The sequence below is a fragment of the Gossypium hirsutum genome, chromosome D12, assembly GCF_007990345.1.
Source record: "Gossypium hirsutum isolate 1008001.06 chromosome D12, Gossypium_hirsutum_v2.1, whole genome shotgun sequence".
NCBI classification, from domain to species: Eukaryota; Viridiplantae; Streptophyta; class Magnoliopsida; order Malvales; family Malvaceae; genus Gossypium; species Gossypium hirsutum.
The window spans coordinates 47045654-47058962 of NC_053448.1; the positions used below are offsets into that span (position 1 = coordinate 47045654).

The window sequence follows — 13309 nt, forward strand, 5'->3', positions numbered from 1 at the left end:
AGCTTCGATGCGCAAAAAGTTAATACTTTTTTTTATGAATTTATAGCAAGACAAATAGGTTTCGAGTATAAAAAATATTCAACCTTTAGAAAAAGTAGTAAAATGAAAAGAAAATAAAAGAGAAAACAATTGAGAAATAATTGAAACGAAGATGGTTTTTTTTTTAAGCAGCCAAAGTGCTTATAAGACAACTTTATGTAGTGGTGAGCGTTCGATCAAATAGAATCGAATTGAGTGAAAAAATTTCGAGCTAATCGAGTTGACGAGTCCTATTTTATCATCCTAATTCAATTGAATTTTTTTAAATCGAGTCAAATAAAATGAAATTCGAGTCGAATTGGATCGAGCGAAATTATTCGAGTTAAATTAAAAATTAAACATTTCAAATTAAAATCTTGTTACAATATAACTAATTACATGTTGGAGCACATAAATTTGAAACTATATATATTTGAAAACTTTTCAAAGCAAAATAATAATAAAAATAAGATGCTTTAATATGATAAACTTGAATCATTAATTAATTAATTTATGTCCCCAAAATTATTATCTTAGAAAATTTTTAAAATATTAACTTTTTTTATATATTCTTTAGAATTTTTTTAAAAATTATTATACATTTTTAAAATTTAAAAAATTTGGAAATTTTATAAATATATTGAATTTTAAAAGTTATTTTGAAATCTTTTTGTAAAATTTGTTGAGAGAAAAACAAATTTGCCCATTTTCAAAATTGATAAGGACCAAAGGGGTATTTACACCAATATGTTATTCGAATTATTCAAGTTATTTAAATTGTAAAATTCAACCCAATTCGAACTCGAAACTCGAATTACTTATTCGAGTTGACTCGAAGAACTCAAATTCGATTTTTTTTAATTTTTTTTAAATCAAATCGAATTTTACTCACTCCTAACTTTACGTATTAAAAACATGTAACTCAATTAAAGATTATGTACTAAAGGGAAGAGACATGATTAATGGCGATAAATCTATGTCTGTATTCGAAAATTTACATTTTATGCTAGTCGAATGACCTCTAAAAGTTACTAAAATACTAAATAGATGAAACCCATGAACATAAATATTTTATAAAGGAGTTACAAAAGTAACATCTTCATACATTAAGGTCAGGTTTTTAGAAACAATCAGAGTTAAGATATTGTCAAGACAAGGTGCATAGAGACAAGTATATGGTAATCTTTTTATTATTATTATTATTATTTAAGAAAGTAAGCAACTAATGTCATAGGTTGTAGATCAAGATACTTCACACTACAACAAAATTCACTATTTGTGGCATTTAGTGGCCGCGTTTTAAAAGTAAAACGTTGCTAGATTTTAACATTTCCATTACGTGTTAAACTATTTTAAATTAAAAATAATTAAAATATAGAAAATTATTTGATATACTATTAGTGAAGTTTTTAGACTCTACAAGCAAGATTACAATATTGATAAATGTCCTATAAATGTATAGTAAAAGAATGAGCATTTGGTATACTGACAGTATTTTTTTTATTCCTCAAGTAGTCTTAAAAATTGACATGTGTCTCTCTTTTTAAATGTATATTTTTTAATAATTTATTATACTCTTATAGGAGACTTGCCAATCCAGCGTACCAAATATTTTTCATAATAAAATATAAAAAATAAATATTTTTTTAGAAGACATGACAATTTTTTTTAAAATTATTCTCGAAGGACATGATATTTGCATGCAGGGATTAGACATCCAAATTGGTTTTGGACAAAATGTTTTCGTTAGTGGCAATGGCATGGCACTTTGCCAACATACAACTAAATCCCTTCCTGGTATACCTATCCTAGAGCTAATGAGCAACAACTCTGGACAATGGAATGACCATCATACGGGAGCAACTTGGGGATGTTTGGTATGAAGAACTCAAAACTTGAAAATTTTCAATTACGGGATGCCAGGATAGGTACATTTGGAAGCATGATTTCTCAAGTCAAATGTTTGTGAAAAGTGTTTATGCCACATTACTAAGCCAACGATTTACTAGACCAGACAACTCCTTATTCAATGTCAATTGGAAAGTCTTGTGGAAAATTAAAATTCCTCTAAAACTTCTCAATTTTTTATGGAAGTTATGTCACAAGTATTTACTAGTACGTAGGAAACTTCGTTGACGACAAATTTTTGTTGATCCATCGAGAGACTTTTTTTTAGAATACCACGAAGATATTGACCATCTATTTCGAACTTGTCCACTCACAAAAGTTGTCTAGTTCAGTATTCCTTCGATGGTCTGCTTACAGGATACCAGATTGCATGACATTCGCTACTGGATAGCTGATTAGATTGCCAACTATAACTGAGTGGATGCAGAGCACTAGAAAACAATCCATGGATGGATCATAATGCTCTAGAGCATATGGAAACACCGTAACGTCGTTCTAATTGTAGGCGAAACTCCTCACCCTCATATGGTTTTGTATAAGACCATACATATCTACCATGATTATACATTGGTGGGCTCTTGATCACACCACATCTCCAACTTCGGGCACAAACAAAACATCAAAGACTCAACCTCATCTAGCATCCTGCTACCTTCCACAATTACTAACAACAATTCGCTACCATCATCCTTTCATTTGTTAAGAATAATGTGAATTTTGATAAAGAGATATTTGTAGCAATCACACATCATTCAGGGCCCACTTCCTTTGCAGCAATGCATTATTCTTCCATTTCCAAGCTACATAGTGAATTAATCTTAATTCGAAAAATTTTGAGGAAACTTCATGGAATGCAAATCCAAATTGTGAAAGTCAACTATGCAACTACTTCCAAACGGTGGACAAAGTTATTTACTGGACAATTCAATGTACACTAGAAGCTCGAATCAATAAAAAAGGATGACCGCCTATGAATGAGTTATCGTTTATAGTTAAATAATACACCGAAAATATAAGAATTGAGAATGGCAGTGTCCAAAAGTGCACATGTCAAATTTTAATATATTTGTTCAATGAAATACCATAAGTATTCCAAGGATCGTAACCAATGGAGGTTGGAATAAATAACGAAAATACTTTTTACAATAATAAATCTAAGTATTAAGAGTTAATTCCCATATTGCGATGAATCATAAAATAGATTTAGAGAAATATAAATAAATAAAAGAAAGAAAGAAAGAAAAATAAACAAATGAATTAAACCGATACATCAATCATGAAGATTAACTCACTTCAGGGTTTGCAACTAACTTTGAATTAGGGGACTAGAGTGGATTAATCATCGATTAAGCAATTATTACCTCTTAACTCTAATTAACTTAATAGATTGGTTGATACTTGCTTATCTTCCAACCTCACTTTCTCAACTAGGATAAATTACAATTTACTCGATTCGACTTATCTCCCGACCTCATCTAGCCTATGATAACTTATTAGGGTTGTCAAGCCCGACATTTTAGGAATACATAATTTATACCAAGTAATCCATCTCAAGAAGTCCCAAATACTCCATTAATCACATCCCCATCCACTTGTTAATCTCTCCTAAGGGATTTAGCCACTCATGTTATTCATAATCTCAACTTCAATTGAATAAACCATGTGAGAAACACGATCGATTTGAAGAAGAAAAGAGGTGTGAATAATTGTGGATTGAGTATCAAATGGGGAATGGAGTAGCAAATATCTCAATTCGAATAACGAAATAAAACAAATACAACAGAAAATATAAACTGAATACTTTAATTAAATAAACAAGTTCTTGAACCAAAACTGATTCAAGAAGAAAACAAGAACGTATTTAAAAACTGGAAAAGAAAATAAACCAAAATTAATTCTAAACTACGAGGGTTTTTGAAGGCGTCACACATGACTTTTTTACATTCAACCCCTACTGTCTTATTTATAGAGGTGTTGGCAGCCTAAATTAGGTATTCGGCACGTCCTAGGTCTTTGTATAAGTTTGATTGCGTGGACAAAAATAACCTTAAAATATTTGGACAGCACGTCAACTGTGTATTGTACCACACCCATTGTGTGGCACAACATGACATGCAAATATTGTCTTGTGTCGTTTCTTTGGTGTTTTGACGTCCCAAGAAACTTGTGCATCACTCGACCTTTGCTTCCAAGTCAATTGGGTCTTTATATCTTCATCTTGTACTCTCAATTGAACCAATTAGCACAATCTAAGTCCCGTGTCGGCCTATTGGGTCACAACACCTACAAAATGTGTTAAAAACACTTATTTTTATTAACTTTCTATCCCAAGGCCTAAATACTGAAAATATAAATTAAAATCCTAAATTTCTTAGAAAACAATATCCTTAATAGTGAAATTGGCCCGTATTAATTAATATATTTGACTACAAGTCAAAAGACATCTTCATCCTACAACAATTGCAAATTCGCTTGGAGCGCAAACAACATAGACTCTACCCCTTCGTACGCAGTTTAGCGTCTCAAGCAGCAAACCTCCGATACACTCAAAATTGGTCCATTTAACTTTGTTTTCTTCTCTATAATATTTAGTTTCTTGTTCGTTGTCTTCTATATGTACAAAAAAACAAAAACAAAAAGAACGCCTATATTCTAGATTCTCTTTTAACCCTCCCAATGCCTTGATCTGTTTTTTGTTGCCTCAAGATGCATTTATTGGCATCCCTCCATCAAATATCCATTTGTCTCATACTACATATCTTTCAAAAGGGCAAGAAAAAGAAAATATTTCTCGTTTAGGGAAGACTATATCGATTATTGTTGAAATTCAAGCACCCAAATAAATGAAATTTAGCAAAATTCAAAAGTGAAATAATTTTATTGAAAGAACGATATCATTTTGTTGGAAGAAGGAAGAAGAGAAATAATTTTTAAAGGAGATTTTGGTGGAGGAAGAGAAATAAATTTAGGGAGAAAATTTTAAAACTCACTTCTATTATAAATTTTTTTGTTTCTTTTTTATTTTTTGCTTGGCATTTAACTACAACATCCTCCACTTATTTATAGTGCTCAAGCCTTATCTAGAAATCTTATCTAAATCTAAATGATTGGCTAGATTCTAGTCCAAGTCATCACTCAAGTCTATAACTATATCTTTATCTATATTTATAAGATAAGATCACACCAACCAATAATATGTGAACACCTGTAATCTGCAATATCCCTATCCATATCTAAGGCCAACTAATAGTATATCCACACATGTAAGTAAATAAGCAAACACAATTTAGAATACTTCAAATTAAAATATCCAACACTAAATACATTAGTAGTTAAAACCAGCTTAAAGTTTTCACCAAGAATCGAGAGAAAAAAGAGAAAAGAATGAAGAAATTAAGTTGTCAACTTCTATTCTCTTTTTTCCATTAAACTTTTTTGGGGATTGACCCGTATAAACAATGATATAGAAAAGGTAGAGAAGATCGAACACAAATTTTACGTGGAAAACTCCTTCTAAGAAGATAAAAACCATAGGGAAATGAGACTTTGACTTTTCACTAAATGAGTGAACAAGCGAGAGTACAATATGGAGAAAATAAACCTAAATGCACTAAACGTACAAACCCAAACCCCGAAAACAAAACCCTAATTCTCATAGAATTGTCTCAAAAGGGGCACAAAATTCTCTCCATAGTTACCACGAGAACTCTCACCAAAACTCATTTGTAACTACATCTTGTTGCCCCCAAAAGAAAAGCCCTATAGTACTACATCTTTAATTGCCTCTTAATTTACTTCTCAAAATAGGGATACAAGGTTCCTTTAAATAGGTTAATATTAGAGGTCCAATCATACTAAAATACCCCTAGAGTAATCAGAGTTTAACTGGAAAAAGAAACTCAATTTATGTGGACAACACGTCACCACATCGCAACGTCCCCATTCGTATCGTCATGACGCCGTCTCTGCTTTGCCGTTTCAAATGTTTTCACATCGTCCCAACACTCCTCGTCGTGACGTCGAGCTTGTTTTGGGCCTTCTTCGATTGCTCGTCGATCATATTTTTAAGTGCCTACAAAGAGTCCGATAAATGCAAGGCTAGGTGGAGACTTGTAGGGTGTGTCTCGTATTTTTGGCCAAATAGATGGTAATGTCACGACGAGAAGCTTCCCGACGTCACGACTACGGACGACATCATGACGACACGAATGGGGACATTACAATGTGTCCACGTGTTCTCCACATAAATCGAGTTTCTTCTCTCAATTAAACTCTAATTACTCTAGAGTTATTTTAGTATGATTAGACCTCTAATCTTATTAAGAGGCAATTAAAGATATAATATTATAGGACTTTTCTTTTGGGAGCGATAAGATGTAGTCGCAAATGAGTTTTGGTGAGAGTTTTCATGGTAACTATGGAGAGAATTTTGTACCCCTTTTGTGAGAACTCTATGAGAAATGGGGGTTTGTTTTTAGGGTTTGAGTTTTTACATTTAGTACATTTAAGTTTATTTTTTTCATATTGTACTCTCGTTTGTTTACTCATTTAGTGAAAAGCCGAAGCCTCCTTTGCCCGTGGCTTTTATCCTTTTCGGAGGAGTTTTTCACATAGAATTTGTGTGTTTGATTTTTTCTATTTTTCTTATTCGTTTTTTATACAGATTGATTCGCAACAAATTTTCAAAGATAAATATACAAAATATGTACCAATTGTCACCAACTACAGAATCTTATCTTATTAAATATGGGCTTGTAGAAAAAGTAGCAAGGCGGGTACAAATTAAGGCCAACATTGCTGACATTCTTGCAACTTGAGTTTAACCAAAACAACAAAAAATAATGATTTCATATGATACCAGCAGCATAGGAAGTCATTCTCTCAACGGGGTCCTAAGGATTCCAAAGAGAAATTTTGGGTATTATAGGAGGCATAAGAAAGTGATTGAGTGGTGTAGAGAGAATTCATAACTCTAAATGAAATGAGGGGACGTATCCAAGTTGCTTTTTGAAGTAGTGGTCAACTCATTAAGCACGTCTTTTTTAATCTTCTAAGAACACTAGAGATATATCTTATTTTAATTCTTAATCACAAATCAATCTTCTAATCAAGTTGAACTTAGGTTATAAAACTAGCGATCTACCTAATCTCCCTTAGTCAAGATGCAATTTGGATCTCAAACCCATCAAGTAGCTATAGCTTTCACTTAATTGAATTGCATTAAACACAATCAAATAAACAGTTTGAAGAGAAATCAACAAGATTTAGCAAACCATTTCAACAAAAGAGTGAACTTGGCTTCTCTTCTTTCGGGACAAAAGTAACTACCTCTTAACTAATTAGAAACTACTAATTAACAAAACAACATCCTTCAAATATGTACTTTAACCATCGCAAAGCTCTGGAAATAGATCACATTTTTAGTTTAATTCTCTTTAATCCAACTTTATGGCATGCTTCCAGGTACAGGTTCAAGAGGATTTTGACCTTCCTCAATACCAGTAGAAGCAAAATGGTTAATAAGGTCGGGGCATGGGGATATATCCTCCACTCGAATAACGACAAGTAATTGTACTATTGAAATTAAAGCTGTGGGCTCTCATTGAAAACAAAAAAAAGTTGTGGGCGACGTTTGAAACTAATAACTTAATTACTCTTTTAGCATGTTAAAAGGTTATTGCCAAAACATGAAAGGCGATCGGTGAATCGTCAACGCTGTACGTTACTGCACTAATATTTTTGTTCAACTCGGCCAAGCCTGCATAATTTACAACAACATAGAAAATTCAATATGCCGATCCAGGCTTTCTTTTCATTCTCGTGCCTGCATGAAACTAAGTGTTGGAGAAGAAGATTAGTGCTCATCCACCGCATCCAGCGCCACAACCAGCGCCGCATCCAGCTGCACAGGTGGAACCATAGGTGTCCGCATGGGTAGCGGAGGCTTTCTCTTTGGATGCGCCGCCGGCACATGAGAATATGATTGCTGTAATGAGAGAAAGGGCTGCTAAAACTGCCCAGAACATTAAAACTGCACTGCTCAAGTCTTCAGTGCTTGCCCCTCTGTCAGCTCGAACCATCTCTTTTAGAAATAAGAGGCAGTTGCCTTGCAAACGTCAATGGTGAAGAAGCTTTGGCGTTAGATGGTCGTTTATTTAAAAGACTCGACTTTTAAGGTTAGACTTTAAGGGCAGAGTTGGCGTCAATAGTGGTGGCCTCTGACTCTCAGCTTTCACAAATGCTATTTTGGCGCTTCATAGAATGGAGGGGCTCTTTGGTAAAAGTGTAGCTAATTTTCAGTGCAATATCAAAGTGTATTTACACTAATAAACTAGTATTTGACAGGTGCTAAAATGACATGGAAAGTTGGGCATGGCATGATTATCGGGACACAGCCTAAAATCTTATCCTTTTCGAACCCATCTTTGTCGACAAAACAAAGAATTATTTGAAAACAAAAAACTACTCTTGAGAATATCATACATGAAATACTAAGATCTAACCCCTCAAAGTTTTTATTTAAAATTTTTTATTTAAGTCATCTAGTAAATTTTAAATGGTGATTCAGCGATTGGTATGATAGATCAATATTCATTGACAAGCAAAAGAATACATCTTAGATCCAAATTGATCTGACGATCAGTGTTGAGAAGAATGTTGTTTGAATTTTGATTTGCAGATTCATAATGTTCAAAATTGCTTCATTAAAAAAATTGAACTGTAGAAAAGGAGGGAAAGAATAGCTTTCGATTGGTACAGGCGGTGCTAACGAAGAAGGTCATACAATAGTGATTTTAACAACTCAATAGCTGAAATGAAAATTTTTAAATAGTTCAATAACCATTTTGTAACTTTTTGAAATTAAATAACTAAAGCATACTTAGGGTGTAACCTATATGACAGATAGTGTTTTTGATAATTGTTTAAAATATTATATATAATTTCCATAAATAAATTATATTATTTTTATATTAGACATTATACTCATATTTGTATGCCGTATTAAATTTTATTTAGTGTTTAGATTAACTTTTTATTAGATTGGTATAACATATACTCACATGTGCAAAAGTTGCCGGCTGTAAACGAGATGGATGCGTCCATTATCAAGAATACCATAATTATTGCAATTGGTGTGTGCTTATATTATTTTAAACTTAACACAGTTGACTAAAGGGCTGTTTCTGATCCGGTGGTTTATAATTATATAATTTTAAACTTAGCCATAATTCTCACAATTTTTAAAGTGAATACATTTATATTCACGCCTTTAAATTATTACTACAATGGGCCAATTTAACCCGGCCCAAACAAAAACAAAAATAATAAAAATAAAAAAATTTCAAACCTAATTATAAAGTTCAAAATACAACCGTTCCAATTACAATACAAATCCAATATGTTACAAGCCCAAATGGCTCAAATAACACAAACCCTAAAGCCCAACAACCGAAACTATTTCCAAAAAAAAAAACTCTAGCGCCGCACCCTAGTGCCTGCCATCATCAACTGCTCTGCCACCGTCAACCATCACCTGCAAGGACAACAACCAAACACACAAGAAACAATGCAAAACAATAGAAAAAAATAAAAAAAAATAATGTTGTAAAACGATTATAAAAAGCCTAAAAAACCTATTATAATGAGGTTTTTTTTTTGGGAAAAAAATTGAATACAAAAAAAAGTACAAAAAAGAACCATCAAAAGACAAAGATCAAATATGAACTTTAATCAAGAAGGTAGCTTTTTTTTTGTTTATTTATTTTTTTCGAAAGCAAATATATATAAAGGGCGAATAGAAAAAAAAAAGATCGAAGCTTTTTTTTTACCTTTTAAGGCTTTTGGCTTTTAGATTCGGACTGTGAGCGTCTAAAGGTCGAAAAGAGGGTCTTTTTGTGATGTTGGCCACCGTGGACGGCGGAGCCGTCGCTAACGACCGGTGGCCGTCATGGTGGAGACTTGCCAATGCCAAGCCGGGCGAAGAAGGCTTTGAGAGAAAAAAGAAGGTTTTTAAAATTTGTTTTTAAGCACGGGCTGAAATGAATTTTTTGGAAAAAAAATTAACTTAAATAGGTTTGCTAAACGACGCCGTTTTAGAATGGTCTGAAATGCCCCAGAACGATGTCGTTCTGAGGGCCGGCCCCATTACCCGACCTAATAACCTCAGGATCCGCGTGTTTTTGTGACTAGGGTATAATTGCAACCCTAGTCCTTCTGCTTTTTAGGCGGTTTCCAATCCGGTCCTATTTCCTTTTTTTTCTTTTTTAAAATTTACCATTTAATTGTCTTTTTCCATTTTGGTCCCTATTGGAACGGTGTGTTTAGGGAGTTTGGGATAATTTCCCATTTAGTCCCTATTTCTTTTCTTGCATTTTATTTTGATTCTTATTTTTGTTTTATTAGTTATTTTTTTATTATTTACAAATTATACTCCCTAATTTCATTCTAATTCCAATTTGATCCTTGGTTTATTTAACTTCAATTTTTTTTACAAACTTTATTATTTATTATTTATTATTTCTTTAAATTTTTTCAATAATTAAAATTCATTTATTCATATTCCTTTTTATATAGTTTTATATTTTATTATCATTGTTATTATTGTCATTATTATTTATTTTTTTCCTTCATTATTTAATTAGTATTAGAATAGTAATTAATGTGATTATTGCCATTGTTATTATTTGGTGTATTATTATTATGGTTATATCATCATCATTTACTAGTATGGTATTTTTTTATCATATATTTTCGTTTCATTTTTTCTATTTAATTTTATTATTCCTACAATCATGTCATGAACTGTATTCAAATATATTTATTCATTTCTATACTATGCTCAAATAAGTTAAATACACATTTCTTAAAGTGTTGCATTCGTTTTTTACTCGATGTATAAAAAAGGAAATTTTTTTTAAAAAAATCAAGGCAATGTTCTGTATTTAGCAATTCGAGAAGTTGTGCCCTAACTTATAAGGTTCAATTTTCTCTTTGAACCTAGATAATCGAACATCCTTTTTAAAATTAAAATACATGAGATTTAATTAAATAATCAAATAATGAGCAAGCTTATTTTTGAAGATTCAAGATGTCGTGTCCTAACTTACGGGACGTGACCTTTTTGTTTACCTCGAGATAAGAGGGCCTTTTACATACGTTTTGATTTATTCATGTGATTATAATTAAAAATAACATTATACAAAGTGGGATCGCGTTTTTAAATTCTCTTCAAATTTTTAATTTTTGATACTAAGACATCGAGTAATCAATTAGGTACCAGTTTTGGGCGTAACGAGTGTGTTAATCCTTCCTCGTGCATAACTGACTCCCAAACCCATTTTTTGGATGTAGACCAAAAATCATTGTTTTAGTAAAAAAAGTCTTTTATTAAAACAATCAAATTATGAGGTGATTCGATCACACCACATAAAAAAATATTGGTGGCGACTCCCATTTTCATTTTTTTAAATAAAAATTTGATTTCAAAAAAAAGTTTCGACAGTTTGGCGACTCCGTTAGGGATAAAATAAGAGAGTCAAGCCGCGAGTTGATTACATTGGGTTTTTTTATCTACAATTGATAATTTGGTTTAAATTTATGATCCCTTCGTTGTATTTCATCCTTCATTTTTTGTGGTCTTCATCATTTTGTTACATAATGATATGTTTGCTTTATTGGTTCGAGTCTCTTGGTATATCTCTGCATATTGTATTGCATAACCGTTTGATTTTGCCCTTCTTAAGTGGGAGTGAGAAACTATTCCTTCATGAGGTATTCACCTCCGGATAGGATAGTGGATCGCTTTTGGATACATCCGTGCCTATATCTTCGTGAGATCTTCATATTCGTATAGCCATAGGGAAATGTATTCACCTAAATTGAACTTAGTCCGTATGAGCCTATAATTGGCGAGGATCGAGAAATCTATTGGTTCAGGTACCCTTACTTTAGAACCAAACCGCATATAATGAGCCCTAAGAACTCACCGTAGGTAGAACCACACCCAAACCCCTAGTGGTCACCCGAATAGGTGCTCTATTTATTATTTCTTGCTTGCCTTAAATTCTAGCTTTGTATGAAATGTACTGACTTGTTTTGTTATGTTTCTATTGTGATTGCATTGCATTTTTATAATAGAAAAGAGTGTTGATTCATGTTCAGTTGCTAAATAGAGAGCTTGTCATGGAAAAGGGATTTCTTAATAAAGTGGAAGACAATGCGGCCGTCCGGATATGGTCTGAGAAGATACAACAAGAGAAATGTGATAGCTTGATGGAGGGATTTATGTCAAAATTGTGGGATTTCACTCGCACCAGTGTGACTCAGAGTAATCTCCCAGAGTTGAAAGAAATATGGGACCAATGAGATGACGAAACCAAGCAGTTATTCTACTGGAACTATGGTGATTTGTCTTATTTACTTGATGTCAAAGTGGATAAGCACTCATTCCGAGCTTTGGCCTAATATTGGAATCCCGCTTATAACTGCTTTACTTTTGGAAAGGTAGATTTGGTGCCTACCGTAGAGGAGTACACAACTTTGCTTTGTTGCCCGAGGATCCAAGCCTATAAAGCTTATTTTAGAGCCGCCAACGTCGCGACTTTCCAAAAAAAACTAATGAGCATAATGGAAATGAGTGAGCAACGAGTCGTGGCCTGAATTAAACAAAAGGGAGATAGTAGATGCATCCCTTAAAAAAGTTTACGGGATTTGATTTTGGCACATCCGAATACAAAGAAAAGAGTCGACGTCTTCGCCGTAAGTATTTATGGGTTGGTCATCTTCCCCAAAGCACTAGGCCACATAGATGATGCAGTTTCAAATCTATTGAATAGGCTTGACAAAAGAGTTATACCCGTCCTGGCAATTTTAGCTGAAACTTTCAGATCTCTAAGTGCATGTCGGAGAGCGGGTGAAAAAAGATTTATTGGGTGTGCACAACTATTTTTAGCATAGTTCTATAGCCACTTTTGGAGGGTAGAAAAGGTTTCTTATCTAGTATTCTCTGAGAACTAGTTTCCGTTGAAAGAATTCGGGGCTACGCCAAGGGGAGACGACATTTCGGAGGAAAAATGGATGACTATTCTCCAGAGTCTCCAAGATGAAGAAGTTGAATGGAGGGCTCCTTGGATGATCCCTGATGAGATTTTTTACCGATGTAGAGATTTTACTGGGTCACTCTGACGACTCCCGAGTATGATTGGTGGTAGAGTAAAAGAGTCAATGACAAAGTCACTATGTCAATCAAGAAAACACTCGACCAATAGAAGAACACTTACAAGTAATCTTGTCTAAGTTAGAAATTATAAAGCAAGACTTTGAAAAGAGGAGTTCAGAGTTGGAGAAAATGATAGAACAGTTGGAAGAGGAAAAGATGCAGCTA

At 33.1% G+C, this 13309-nt stretch overlaps 1 long non-coding RNA gene across 1 annotated transcript; it reads right to left on the reverse strand.

The window, feature by feature from the left end:
- Positions 1-3715: 3715 nt before the first annotated feature.
- LOC121224157 (uncharacterized) lies at positions 3716-4960 on the reverse strand. Its single transcript, XR_005921716.1, has 2 exons — positions 4426-4960; positions 3716-4209 (listed from the first exon to the last, which is right to left on the reverse strand). It is a non-coding gene; the product is annotated as an uncharacterized lncRNA (long non-coding RNA).
- Between the last annotated feature and the right edge of the window lie 8349 nt (positions 4961-13309).